Below are 14,015 nucleotides of genomic sequence, written 5' to 3' on the forward strand. Positions count from 1 at the left end.
GCCTTTGATGGTGTGACCATTTGGGTGTTTTCTCAGGGTCATCCCTGGGCAAGCAGATGGTGCATGTGACATGGAGAACTTTTGGAAAACAGTGGCTCTTCCTAGACTCCTGGTGAATATGTACAAGAGACTTGCTAATTTTCAATTTTGGCTCAGTTCAGAAAAAGGAAAGAAAAAGAAAAAAAGAAAGAAAAAAGGAAAGAGTTACATCCCTGGAAAAACTGAAGCCTACTTTAAGACATGCCTGACTTTCAGTCCATTTAAGTGTTCACATTTTTATAGGTTTTGCAGGCAACATAAATCCTATCAAATCTTAGAAGGAAACAACATCCTATGCAGATTTGAGAAGAGAAAAACAAAACTCACCACAATTGTTCAGCTAATTGACAGGCACCATCATCTGAAACAGCAAAAAATGTTATTTTGATATTTTAATCAGACAATCACTGAAAACGTTCAAATTGTCTTTAAACACATTTTGTGAATATATCTACAGAAGCAAAATTAAATAAGCAATAAAAATACCTTGTTTTATCTCAACGATTTAGTTATTTTAAATGAAAGTGCTTCATGCCCACCATGTTAGATTCAAATTAGACAACTGGTTGTTTATTTCAAAATCTTTTAGATATGCATACTGGCATATGCATATATTATACCAATATTTTCTTCCAATGCTGAAGTCTATAAAGCAGGCAGAAATACAGAGTCACTGTTGGTCCTGGCATGAACACAACTGTGAAATACTTATCCTAATATACAGTTCTGATGATGCCATGTAAATCACCTACTGAGTTCAAAAATTCTTTCTCTCGTCTATACAAAAAAAGCTAAAGTATTTTGCATAGTGTTCAGTGGCTTCAGTCAGCTGCTTCTATTCTACCTTTCTAAGATTATCTTCTATAATTTTCCAATGCATCCTCATTCAACCTTTCAAATTTATCTCCAACTGTTTTCTCTTATGCCCTACACTCACAACATATCTTAAACACACACACTCTCTCTCTTTTAAAAGAACTTTATTGATTTTAGAGAGAGAAACAGAGAGGGAGAGAGAGAAATGTCCATTGGTTGCCTTCCATGCTTGCCCAACCAGGGATTGAAACTGCAACCTCAGTATGTGCCCTGATGGGGAATGAAACCCGCTACCTTTTGGGGTATTGGATGACTCCCTAACCAACTAAGCCTCACTGACCCTGGCCCACATTCTCTTTTTTAAACAATATTTTGGTTAACCCTTTTTTCTCTGCCTTAATTTCCTTTCTACCCATTCCTTAGGGCCAGATCAATTAACATCTCCTCAATGAAACCATCTTGATATCCGGAGAAGGAATTACTCTTTTCTTTCTAGATGTCCCCACCATATTTTGTGCCTCTACTACACTACTCATCAGATTCTATCCTATAGACATGAGTTTTTATGCCTTGACCCTGTTCATTTTTGCCTATGAAGGAGACTGCCTGCTATGCCTTTGGCATGGGAGATGTCCAAAAGATACTGGTTGAGCTCAAGGGATCAATGCATTTAATGTAGAGATAATGTGTTTTGTACATTTTCTTTATGTTCATCTACCATCTTTTAAGTCTAAGAGAACAGCATAGTTGAATCACACCTGTTTCTGCTAAATAAAGCTAGAATTTTAAAGAAATAGTAATATCCATTATGAATGAAACATTTTTGGTTTCATGAATAATAAATTAAAGAACTGAAGTGGAAAATGTCTTCTGTTGATAATTAACTTTTTAGGCAAGTTCTTAAAATATTTTTGTATCATATGGGGATACTTTTTTTTAGATTTAAGTTTTTGGGGTTTTTTTGTTTGTTTTGTAGGCTTGAATGTTGCATGGAAAGATGCAACTTACTGGATCTCTATTAGTAGAGCATGTGTTTGAAATTCTTGTTTTGAAGAAAAGTGACATGTTTGCCTTGAACCATTAACACGGTCACCCCAGCAAGAGGGGAGTTAGCAGCATGATCTTAGAACAAGAGAATCTATCTTCTTATATGAATAAAATTATAACTGCCTTGGCAATTTTGTACTCCCAGCCAAGTTAACTATGTCAGATCAGACTCTGCCAATATGAAGTATGCAGGTGTGTTATACACTCACATCTCATCCTCAATTCTCTTTCTGGGCCCACAATCACTTTAGGCTTAAAATTTTTTCTCAGATGACTGTGAATTGGGAATAGATATATTCATCCATTTTATTTAGTACTTTCTTAACATTTTCATGTAACATATTAAATATTAAGAGATATTATTATTCAGTTAAATAATATTTTAAATAACAGCTATAATGATTTTAATATGGATATTGAAGATAAAAGTCATGTTTCTTAAATTGGTGAGAGGGAGAACTTTATTAGATTCCTTGTACCTAAACCAAGAATGTGATATTTCAACCTTTAGCCTCTTGGATTATGTGTTCTTCATTCCAGGCCCTATACTTCTCACAGGAAAAACATGAATCTACCACACAATTAAGAAAAATACAACTTGTAAAACATTTTGATTCAATGATTCCCTTAAAGGAGAATGATAGTAATTTAACATGCGTTGATAGTCTTGAGTCTACAATGAGGTCATTGATGGACACTTTCTTCTACAAATATCAAAGTTCCCGAAGTGGTTTAATAACAGTAATCAGCTATCTTTATGGAAACATCTGTTGAAATATTAGTAAAATTGGATTAATTTTTGATGTAATTATTAGTACCTGACAATTATCTATACATGACTTTGAGTTTTCTTAAAAAAGAGTGAGGACTTTACATACTAATTTGCTGGGGCTGGAAATGGCATATGAGGAAACAAAACAGTCGTGTGGCAAGCACCCTGGAATTTGTCACTGTACTTCAGTGCCAGAGGTAATGCATATATAGCTGGGCCAGGGATTTCGGGGATGTGTGACTTCCAAATGGTAGTGTCCTCTTTTCACTCAATAGGCAACCAAAATGTAACAAAGATATTCCAATTAGAGAGATGTTAAGCAGGGACATGTTCTGGGGACATTTAAATGGAGTTTTACTTGCATGTGATTGGAATTGCCAAAGAACAGGACTAGTCAAACCCTCTAGTTCTAGTAAATCGTATTTTCAATGATTTATAATTTCTAACATGTTCCATGTTCATCCATCTAATTCACTATCTTGATCAATCCAAATTTTCTTCTTTTTTTTTGCCAAATATTTTTTTCATGCCTTTTTCTTCTTTTGCATTTTAATTAGGTTCTGAGAATGGCATCCATAAAATATGGAAATCCTACCGTATAAAACATATAACTTATTCAATGGATAACTAAAGGACTGAGAGAAAAGAAAGAAGATTCTATCAAAAACTTTGATCAGGAGAATCTGTTTATCTTCTCCTAAAAGCTTTGATTTAGATGTGACAACATTGCCCTTTTTTACACAGCTAGGCTTCAGTTTGCTACTCAGCTTTCTAAAACTAAACAATGCATTATTCAGGAATATATATGGCGAAACTAAAGAAAAGATTAATGGAGAAACCAAGATAGTGGTTATTTGTGGATGGTGAGGAAGGAAAGTATTTTGGAGCTGAGCAATTAGGGGGTCTTTTTAGATATGGCAGGTTCTATTTTTAACTTGAGTGGTAAACACACCAATTTTTATTATTTTATTATTGTTCTTTAAATGATATTTATATGTTTTATAAAGTCTTATGTATGATTCATTAAACATACAATCACAGCAAAAAACAAACAAACAAAAAAACTTTGAAGCTTTAGCCCTGGATGGTGTGGCACAACGTGGTTGGTAACATCTGTTTTTCTCTCTCCTTCTCCCTTCCTCTGTCTTTAAAAATCATAAAAATATTAAAAACAAAACAAAACAAAAGAAAAAGTTTGGAGCTTTATTTTGATTCCAGAGATGCTGGCACCGAGTGTGGAAATGGAGTCATCCCAAATAAAATGATTTATGGATAGCACATGCACTTACAAAAATTTTCTCTTCAAAGTTTTCTGAGGACCTTTCATATGCAAATTGTTCACATAGCAGTTACAATTAGCCATTCACCTCCTTGTATCTGACCATTAATTTGCATAAAGGGTGTCAATTTTCTATTAAAGAATCATGGTGTTTGAATGCAGGAACAGAATACTAAATTGGATATCATTCTGTTATAATTTTTTTAGAAAATAAAGTGAAGAAGAAATTAAATATGTATTATTGCCTTCTTTGTATATCTGTACTAGGCAGGTGGTAGGAATAAGCCAGCTATTTCCATATTTACCTGTAGAACCTATTATGGAAATAATTATAAAAAACAAATGCAAATAGGTACCGACTCTCAGCATAGAAAATTATTTTAGCAATGACATGCTCGAGTTTTTATAATTTCATTGAAATACATACATGCATATATAATATATATGTTTCATATACATCTCTCTTTTGTCCTCACACACACATGCACACACACATACACATGTACAGATACAGATATATACAGAGTGGTCAGAGGAATTCTCTTCTTTTCTAATTTTATCAGATTTCTCTTTCTTTTCTTAATACCAAAACTTCTTTTCTCATATCAGTCATGAGCAAATCCAGGGCTCGGGCTGAAGTAGCAGAAGATGAATGGTATAGGGAAAGAAAATGAAAATGAAAGAGAATTGGTATGACTGAGCCTAAGTATATATAGTCCATAAAATGTGCCATCCCAGAATACTTTCTTTGTAAAAAACACACAAATAAATGGAAGGCTAAACATGAGGCCTTACTCTTTTTTTCCTGAACAAAACTCTGACTTCAGTCATAGATAGTTGTAGTCCTTTATCTTTACTTACAGAGCTAAAATAAAGGCATAAATTAAAGTAGCTCCATTTCAGTCAAAAAGATGCATCAAATATTATAAATGAACAACAATCTCATTATATTTTTTTTGAAAAATGGGACAAAACATAATAAGTATTCTTTGAAATTCAAAACTGAAAGAAATATATTAAGAGAATTTTCAATGACCAAAACTGAAGCAAAAGTAGAAATGACTAATATGGATTTACTGATCTTTCAGATCTCTGTGATGTTTATTGACCTAAGCTTAGAGTCTTGGGATTTCAGGGACAAGAATTTAAAAGCTTCTCCTGAAAATATTACACAGGCTTGGGTTTTGATTGATACTATTGACAAGTTCAAGAAAATTCCAAAGAGAATATTTAACAAAAAAACATTTCTGGGTTTATACCCTCTGGAAGAATGGACCCTCAACAAAGCCCATTTAGAAATTACAAATATAAAGCCCTGCTAAACAGGAGCTCAAGTCCATGAGGAAATCTTGAGTGAGAGTCAGTATAATGATCGAAGAGCAAGATTAGAGACAGCAAAACAGACATATAACGGTAAACACAGATTACAAAATAATTGTTTGAAATTACTAAGAATAAAAGATGGGAGAGAAAGTATTTAAAAGAAATAAGATGTTATAAAAAGAACAAGATAGTTTTCAATGAGTACCATTTATAATTTTTAAAATAAAAATATAATCATTGGAACTACCTAAATAAACAGATATACTAAACAGACTAAAGAAAAAATTAACAAGAATATAGAAGAGAAAAAACTCCATATTGTCAGAGAAACAAAGAGGAAAACAGTAACAAGAGAGGGCACGTGATACCTAAATAATGAGTGAGATAATCCAACATTTGTCTAGTAGGATCCAGAAAGAGAATGGGAAGAAGTGATCCTAAAAGAGTAACACATAAAAAAGGTTCAGGAACTGTGATATCACAGGTGTAAGTTATGATATGTACCTATATATCTATATAAATCTATTGCCTCTCTCTCTGCTTATGTTTCTCTCCAGGAAGCTAAATAAATCTCAAACAAGATAAGTAGTAATTAAATCTACTTCACAAACATAAGCACAAACTTAAAAATAGCTAAAAGACAAAATAGGTATTTAAACTGAAGCAAATTAGATTTACAGCAAATTTTTCAACAATAGCAAAAGATGTAAGAGAAGAATCATAACTCAGAAGTAAGAGAAAATAACTGTGTTTACAGTTTTATATTAATAACTGTTATTACCTATCTATATGCTAATTTATTAACAAAGGTTAAAAATATTTTTTCAGACAAAAAAAACAACACTTATTTCTACCACATACTTCTACTGAGAGTAATCTAAAGAATATAATTTAGGAAAAAGAAACTGAATTCAGAAAAAATAAATGTAAGAAATATTGGTGAGTAAAGAAACTGATATAAATAGGTAAATCTAAAAAAATCACTGAAATCATTTTTATGTAGCCGTTGGCATTCATACTGATGTTTTTCCTTTGGCTTTTCTCTCTCTTGGGATAATTTTTAATTTGCTAACACATTGTAAACACTAAAGCTTTGCATATTTTTTGCATGTTTAATCTGTCCTAAAATATAGCAAATTTGTCCTTTAATTTTGCTAGTATTTTTCTTGTACATTAAAAATATATTCTTTGGATAACTTTGCTCTGGAATATGAAGTATTAATGTAAAATTTACCTTTGCACTCTGTTTATAGGAGTGAAATATATTGAGAAGATTGAAAAGCTAAAGTAGGATTTGAAGGAGAATGTTCACATGCCTAAGAAGAGACATTTTTGAAATATATTACAATTATCCTCTGAAAAGTACCATTGCTTTGATTTGGGGGTAGGAACAGCCCAAATCAGCCCTTCTGTTGTTCTCTTATTCTGAAATAGAAGCCTTAGAACATGAAACGAAGTAAACATTGAGCTGTGGTTCTACTCAATGAAGTAGATAAATTGAATGACTAGAAGTCAGAGATGGGGGGAGAGAGCTCTATGGCAGAAAATGTGAGCCTTTTAATTAATACTAAAAAAATTCTAATTCTATACAACAAGAAAATCATTAGTAAATAAATTAATAGTTTTCAAACATATACATTCCTGGTATCCCATATTCCTGGGCTTGTCCATGGCCCATTTCTTCAGTTTCCCCATATTAGAGCTGTAGAATCTGGTCTCTTGGTGCGAGTTCGAGGAAGTGCTACAAATACGTAAATATCCCAACTGGAATTTCTGTCTGCTCTTCATGCCCATTTCCCCAGTACGTTCCCCACAATTAACATGTACCTCCCCTCTAACTGCAAAGTCTGTCCCTTTCACCCCTCACTTCCCTGACTTCTACTCAAGGGCAAATGTTCTGGTAAATACAATGTTTATTCCCATTGAGTTCATTTCAGGTTTTTTGGCACAGCCTCTGTTCTACTGTGAATAAACCCGATTTTTCTCCAAAGTTCTATTTTTAACTAAAACGAAAACTTCAACTGACAACACTCACTTGTTTTTCCAGTGGAGGTCCCCCTCCACCACCTCCACAACTCTAAGATGGTAAGAGAAGGGGGAGAGTGTGATGTCCTCTTGAGTGTTCGATACTGTGCCCAGCAGTAAGGGGATTAAAGCAAGTCTATGAGGCTGGAAGCAGGTAACAGAATTGAAAGAGAGGTTTGGGTATAAGAGAGACTTTGTCAAAGCTGAACACCTGAGAAAGGCGTCCACGAGGAAGGAGAATGATTATACGCAAGTTTTTGGGGAGATAAGGTGGAAAAGGGTGGAGGCACATGGCGCTGATAACCCATCTGGTGTGAATTCTTTCCTATTCCGAGCGCCCCCGTTATTCAGGTGCTCCCTTTCTTACGTCTGTTGCAGAGGAAGCCTTAGGCCACTCTGACATCTATCAAGCCTATGACTGCAAAGTCTCGATTAACGTGCCTTGATTTTGAAAACCTTTAATGATTGAAAATACTTTCTCCTTTTAACGCTTTTCCTTATTGCCTGCCAAAGCAAAGGTATTTTTCTGCTGCTTCTCTATTTCAATGCTAAAATCTTGAGCTCCGGTGCTAGAAAGATTAGATTTGAATCAAGACTTTGCCACTAGCTAACTGGGTGCTCTTGAAAAAAATTAGCAAATTACTTAACATCTGTGGACCTAAGTTTTCACCAATGCAGATGATATTTATTTCATAATTATTTGTGTGTGTTGGATAAGCTCAGCATAGAGTCAGCTTGGAGTAGCGTAATGAACTCCACACAATGCCTTCCCTCAACCAGCCACTGCCCCTTCCCCTCTTCCTTCTTCCAGTTATTATTTCTAACAGGTCTCCAGGATCTCTTCTACCCTTTTTTTTAACCCCTCTCCCTCCCCAGTCAGAAAACAAGAATTGGCCAAGATCTGGGATTCATCTTGTTCCTATTCTGTCAGCCTGTTCTTTGGCAATCCTATCCACTGCCACACTACCGTTTCCAAAGACAAGCCTTCATATGGCACACGGCTCTCACCAAAACTTCTTTCCTAATTTTATTTTCAACCATTGCGGGGGCTTCTCTGTCTGGATGTCCAGCTGCTGCCTCCGAGTCACCTTACGTGTGAGTCGATGTTCCACCCAGTGTGCAGCGTCCCCCTCGGTTTGCCCTCCCGCTGTCCCCCTGCCACACTCCGGCTGATCTGCAGCCCCCCTGGACATCGCTCTCCCTTTCGTGCCCCTTCCACAATTAACTAGCTTCGAGCTCTTCCTTAATCTCTGCTCTCTCTCCTTTCTGTCCTCACCACCGTGGTTTTGGCTCAAGCCCTCATGACCTGACTTCAAACACCAAGATTAACTTGTCTGTTTCTGAAATTTAAATAAATAAATCAGAGGCCATATCTGAGTCTGTGTCTGGCTTTTTCTGCTCAAAATTATGTTTGTGAGGATCAACCACGATAATGTATATAGGGATGGTTTGTTTATTTCCACTGCTGTGTGGGATTCCGACATGCGAATACACAATGACTTACTCATCCAGTCTACTGTTGATGAAATTTAGGCTGTTTCCACTTTACAGTGATTATGAATAATGATTCTATAAATACGCTTGCACATTTGTGGTGATACACAAACAGTTTTGTTGGATATATACACGTAAAGAAGGCACAAGCATCAAATACTCAGAGAATACATCTTCATCTGAGTAAGAGTGGTAACCTCTGGGGGGTGGTATATAAGGAAAATGTTGCTTTATCCTAAGGTTTCTACAATAAAAACAAAATTTGCAAGCTGGTTTACTACAGTTATTTAGAATATGAGTTCTAATATTAAAAAGCCTGATTCAAACTCTAGTGCCACGAACTATCCCCTTTTATTTTACTTACATTTTATGAATTTTATTATTATTTATTTTAAATTACTTAGTGTTGCTGAGGCTCAGTTTCTTCTTTTCCTCATCTGTAAAATTAAGGAACCAGAGTATCTCCTTCATAGGACTGTTGCAAGGAATAAGTTCCCTATTACATGTATATTCAGTTTCGTTTCTGGCAAAACCCAACCACTCACTCAATACATCTTTGTTGGAACTATATTATTTTATTTATGATAAGAGAATACTGTTTTCCCTCACATAATTTTTGTCTTGCAAAATTTGGGTGACTATATGGGCAAAAGTATAGTATAACAATTTAAAACTAGAGGAATCAGAAGCATGTTTAATATTTATTGACATTACAAGCACAGAGTGGCAAACTATCTGTAGGATAAACTACCTGGAGGTGGGGTTGTAAATCTGTGAACTGAAGCCACCAGAGTGACACTTGCAGAAGAGAGAAGAAAAATACAGGGGCTTTATGGTATCAGTGTACTCACTGAATCATTACCAAGGCTTCTCATATTTCTATTTTTGTTTTTTAATATTCATATGTGCAAATTGGGTATCACTTTCTTAAAATTTTGGATCACCTGGGGACTATACTCAACTGAACCAGAAAAATCTAAAACAAAAAAGCATTTAAAAAAATCACAAGAATGACAAGCACTTTTTCTAACCCACATAGCTCATCTATGATCCTAAAATGTATGTGTTGTGTTTATGAATGTGTTTTTATTGAGAGTCATACCTGCAATGCAATCCTTTGTTCAGAGACTTAGAATATTATAATAAAATGAAAACTTAACACCACTGTCAATTTGGGGATACATTTCAATTAAGAAAAAGAAAACAAAAGAATAATTTTCATCAGCTTCTACCTATTTTTTTAGTAAATGCTGTGAAAAAATGTAAAAAGCAAAATAGTATATTAAGGAGCATTATATTAAGGAAAAACAGATTCAGGGGTTTAGAAAAAGCCCAGTTTGAAAATCAACACCACTGTTTGCTAATATTTGACTTTGGGTTTGTTTTCTCAACTGTAGAAAAAGGTGTTTGTGAGTATTAAAGAAAACAATGAACATAAAACACCCTCACACTGTCTGACACAAAATGGGTTTTCAGTAACACTATGTTTTTTGTCCTTTGTGATTCTATTATTAATGTTATTCTAATTAATAGAAATTTATCTTTTTTGTCATTTTTGTCTGACTCACTAGACTTTTTTATATCACTCAATGTATCACAAAATTTATTAAGGTCTTTTAAATCAATTTTTATCAAGAAGTAGGAGACTACAATTTGCTTGATCAAAATTTAGACACAGTTATTATTATAGCTTTTCTGAAATGTGTCTTTTCTCCACTCCAGAATATTCCTACCTGACAAGGATAGATGTGCATTATTCTTATATTAGGCTGTCAGATTTTAATGCTCACACTAAACTTAGTCCACAGTATTTCTATAACATCAGGATTATTCTACCTATGATAGTATTTCATATATCTGTCTATTCCTGCCTTAGATCATCATCAAGTACGATAATCTACAATAGGAGTTTCTAATTTATAAGGCATCATTCAACTCATCGCATGTGACTTTAGGCCATTTTTAATCCATCTGAATGTTGTATTATAGTATGAGCTTCTCCAAATCTGGAACTGTATGCTTGGGCCACAATTTGCAGCATGGTCCACTAAGCTCATGTGGACATCCTTCACCAATTCAAATATGTGGCAATGCTGAATTAACTAGACTTTTTTAGAAGCCAGAGAATTCATGTAAAACTAATTCAAGACCAGTAACTTCACGTGAGTTAAAGGAAGCAGATTTTTAAAAGATCTGAAAGGAGACTACCACAACTAAGAGCACATAAAACTTCTATAGAAAAAGACTTTTCACTGAAGATGAACTCACAATATAAAAATTATAAACCACAAGAGTATAAAAGAAGAGAAGGAAAGAACCAGCAGATACAGAAAGCAGAAATATTGACATTCCAAGAAATAATAGTAAAGCCCAGGCAGGAATGATTACTTTCCAATCCTAATAGAGTCCCAGGGAAGCAGTTGATTTTCAAGTTAACTGGATGACTGGTTTTCAAAGATTTTATTCCATATATAAACTCATACTTCAGGGGGAAAAATGATAAGTTTTCAAATATTTTATTTTCAGCATGTGTGACATAGTTAAAATAAAGAGGAAAACCTTCTGCTTAATTTGGTTCCAAATCAAATATTTTATTCAAATATATGTGAAATGATTGAAAGGTAATGTTTTGGTCTCACTGACTACCATATTTTGCTACCTGCAGGAGGAACATATTAAAATGTAAATAACTCACTTTAAAAAATGTGTTGTCAAACATGCTAGTGAGGTAATACAACACAATGAAAATTGCAGCAAGGTTCACTAGGCGGCCTTATACAAATTCAGTAAGTGCTCAATTTCTTTAAAGACTGCATCAGTTGTTTAGATAAATGAAGTGGGCTTCTAGGCCAGAGGTTACTGGCATAAATCAATATGCTGAAATATGCAGTCAGCCCTTATGGTATTTCAGTAATGGGTGCTTGAAATGCAGTACACAGCTTCACCATAAATCACAGGCAGAAATTATATTAAAAGAAAGCTCTGTGATTTGAACTATGAAATCAATGGAAATGTACAACAAAAATAACATTTAGATATATATGTCAAAAGAAAAATAATTTGTGTCATTGCCATTCATAATTCATATTTTTTGTTTCCTATGCCCAGTTTAAGCTGTTTTTTCCCTATGTGTTCCTTTTCTGGCACAAACTTTAATGCCCACAAACACTGTACACTGGGAAGAAATCCACGTGTGATACTTATTAAAAATGTAAGAAGAGCCCAGCTGGTGTGGCTCAGCGGTTGAGCATGGAGCTATGATCTAGGTGGTGGAGGTTCAATTCCCGGTCAGGGCACATGCCCGGGTTGCGGGTTGGGTCCCCAGCTGGGGGAGTGCAGGAGGCAGCTGATCAATGACTCTCTCATCACTGATGTTTCTCTCTCTCTCTCCTTCTCCCTTCTCCTCTCTGAAATCAATAAAAATATATTCTTTTAAAAATGTAAGAAGAACAAAATTTTAGAATAGCTAGAATCTGAATAAGAAAAGCTTCAACTTGCTAGGAACGTATTTGGGGATGGGAGATGAAAACTACTTTTAGGAAAAGACAGTATGAATGGAGGCTTATGTGATGAGGTCAAATAAATGCAGACTCACATCCACTCATCCACACAACCTCCCCAACATGCACATGCATGTGTGCGGGCTCACGCACACACACACTCAAACACACTTAGTCACACAATATATTTACCACTGGATATCAGAGAACGAACAACTAATTCTGAGGAGGGGATGCTGAAGGAAGTTTCCTGACGTAAGTGGGGCCTTGGTAGGATCATGAAGGAAGGAATTTTAAGAGATAGCAAGAAAATCAGAAAGCATTTTGTGCAGAAATTACTGTAGATACAGGAATGAATGTTATCTCAGGGAATAAAATACCTAAAGTCATCTACTGTGTACAATAAACAGGAAACAGAGGGAGGAAAAAATAGACCCCCCCTTCTTTCCATCTTCTCTCTCTCCCTTGCTCCCTCCTTTCTCCCTTCTTTCTTTCCTCCTGCAAATAATCACGAAGCCCCTACTACAAGGTTCTGGGGATATAGCTATGAAGGAAACTTTGTTGCTACCCTTCAAGAGCCAGAGTGGTTTGACAAAAACAAACCAGAAAACAACTTAAACCAATTATTAGAGTCCAATGTGACAAACTTCTCTTGTACTGTGGCACGGGAAGAAAGGGCTTTGACCACAGATAGCTGCAAGCATATACTGGGAAAGGCAGGACTAAGTGAGGATGAGACTGGGTAAGGTAGGACCTAAAGGCCAGGTAGAGCAGTTTAGAGGTGACAGGGCGGGAGGAAAACAGGAAACTTTAAGGACTGTTCACAGAAAAGACACCATAGAACAATTATAATTATAGTTCATTGAAGTGTACACACACACACACACACACACACATTCACTATTCTAGGCTTGAGTATTTATAAATTTGATACTATTGTCTATTAAAACTATCACTGCCACACATCATGGACCCTCCCCCCAAATTCATGCTTGCATACATGCGCGTGTACATCCACATAAGAAACATGCCCAGCAGAGTTCTGTGACCACAATCGTGCTATGAGCAGAAGCTTCTGTGATGAACTGACTGAATAATGTTCAGTGACCTGAATTGGGGGTTAGAATATGTGTAGGTGCGTGCAGCCTTAATCAGATGAAAAGTAGGCCAAATACATGCCTGTCCTTTCTTTCTCCACAGCTGAGAAGCCTCGTATGTGTGTGTGTGTGTGTGTGTGTGTGTGTGTGGTGTATGTGACTATAAAAATAAATATACCATTAACCTAAAAAAGAGATGAACCATAAGGTGGATGTCTATCAACATGGACATGTAAGGGATTAAAAATTAAACTCCAGACAGAAATATTTGTTCCTTTTCAATTCCTGATAATGCATTAGGACACACAGTAAAGGCCCTGAGGATACATGGCATTGCCTGTCCTTTCCATGATAATCAGGGCAGGGGTGCAAACAAAGACTTTTGTCTCATAGAATTGTGCCTTCTAAATTAAAACCCCAATTCAAAATAATTCCTAAGCTAGCAAAAGTATTCTCTTTTTTATGGTTGGAAGCATTTTCTGTGGGTTTGCGTAGAAATAATCTCCGTGAATATCATCATCAATGTCTAGAACTGTCTAAACAAAAGCAGCCAAGTTACGCTTTTTCTCTAAGGCATGGTGTGGTATCATACAATGCTACTCATTGTGTGGGTACTACTGAGA

General features: G+C 35.3%; 1 protein-coding gene across 1 annotated transcript in view; it reads right to left on the reverse strand.

Annotated features, from left to right (window-relative positions):
- PTPRD (protein tyrosine phosphatase receptor type D) overlaps positions 1–14,015 on the reverse strand; it is a 1,875,931-nt gene that overhangs the window by 901,398 nt on the left and 960,518 nt on the right. Inside the window, exon 7 of the mRNA XM_081152197.1 lies at positions 367–400. The gene's annotated coding sequence lies outside the window, so the exon portion shown is untranslated. The remainder of the gene's footprint in view (positions 1–366; positions 401–14,015) is intronic.

This window comes from Miniopterus schreibersii, assembly GCF_964146895.1.
Source record: "Miniopterus schreibersii genome assembly, chromosome: 11".
Taxonomy (NCBI): Eukaryota; Metazoa; Chordata; class Mammalia; order Chiroptera; family Miniopteridae; genus Miniopterus; species Miniopterus schreibersii.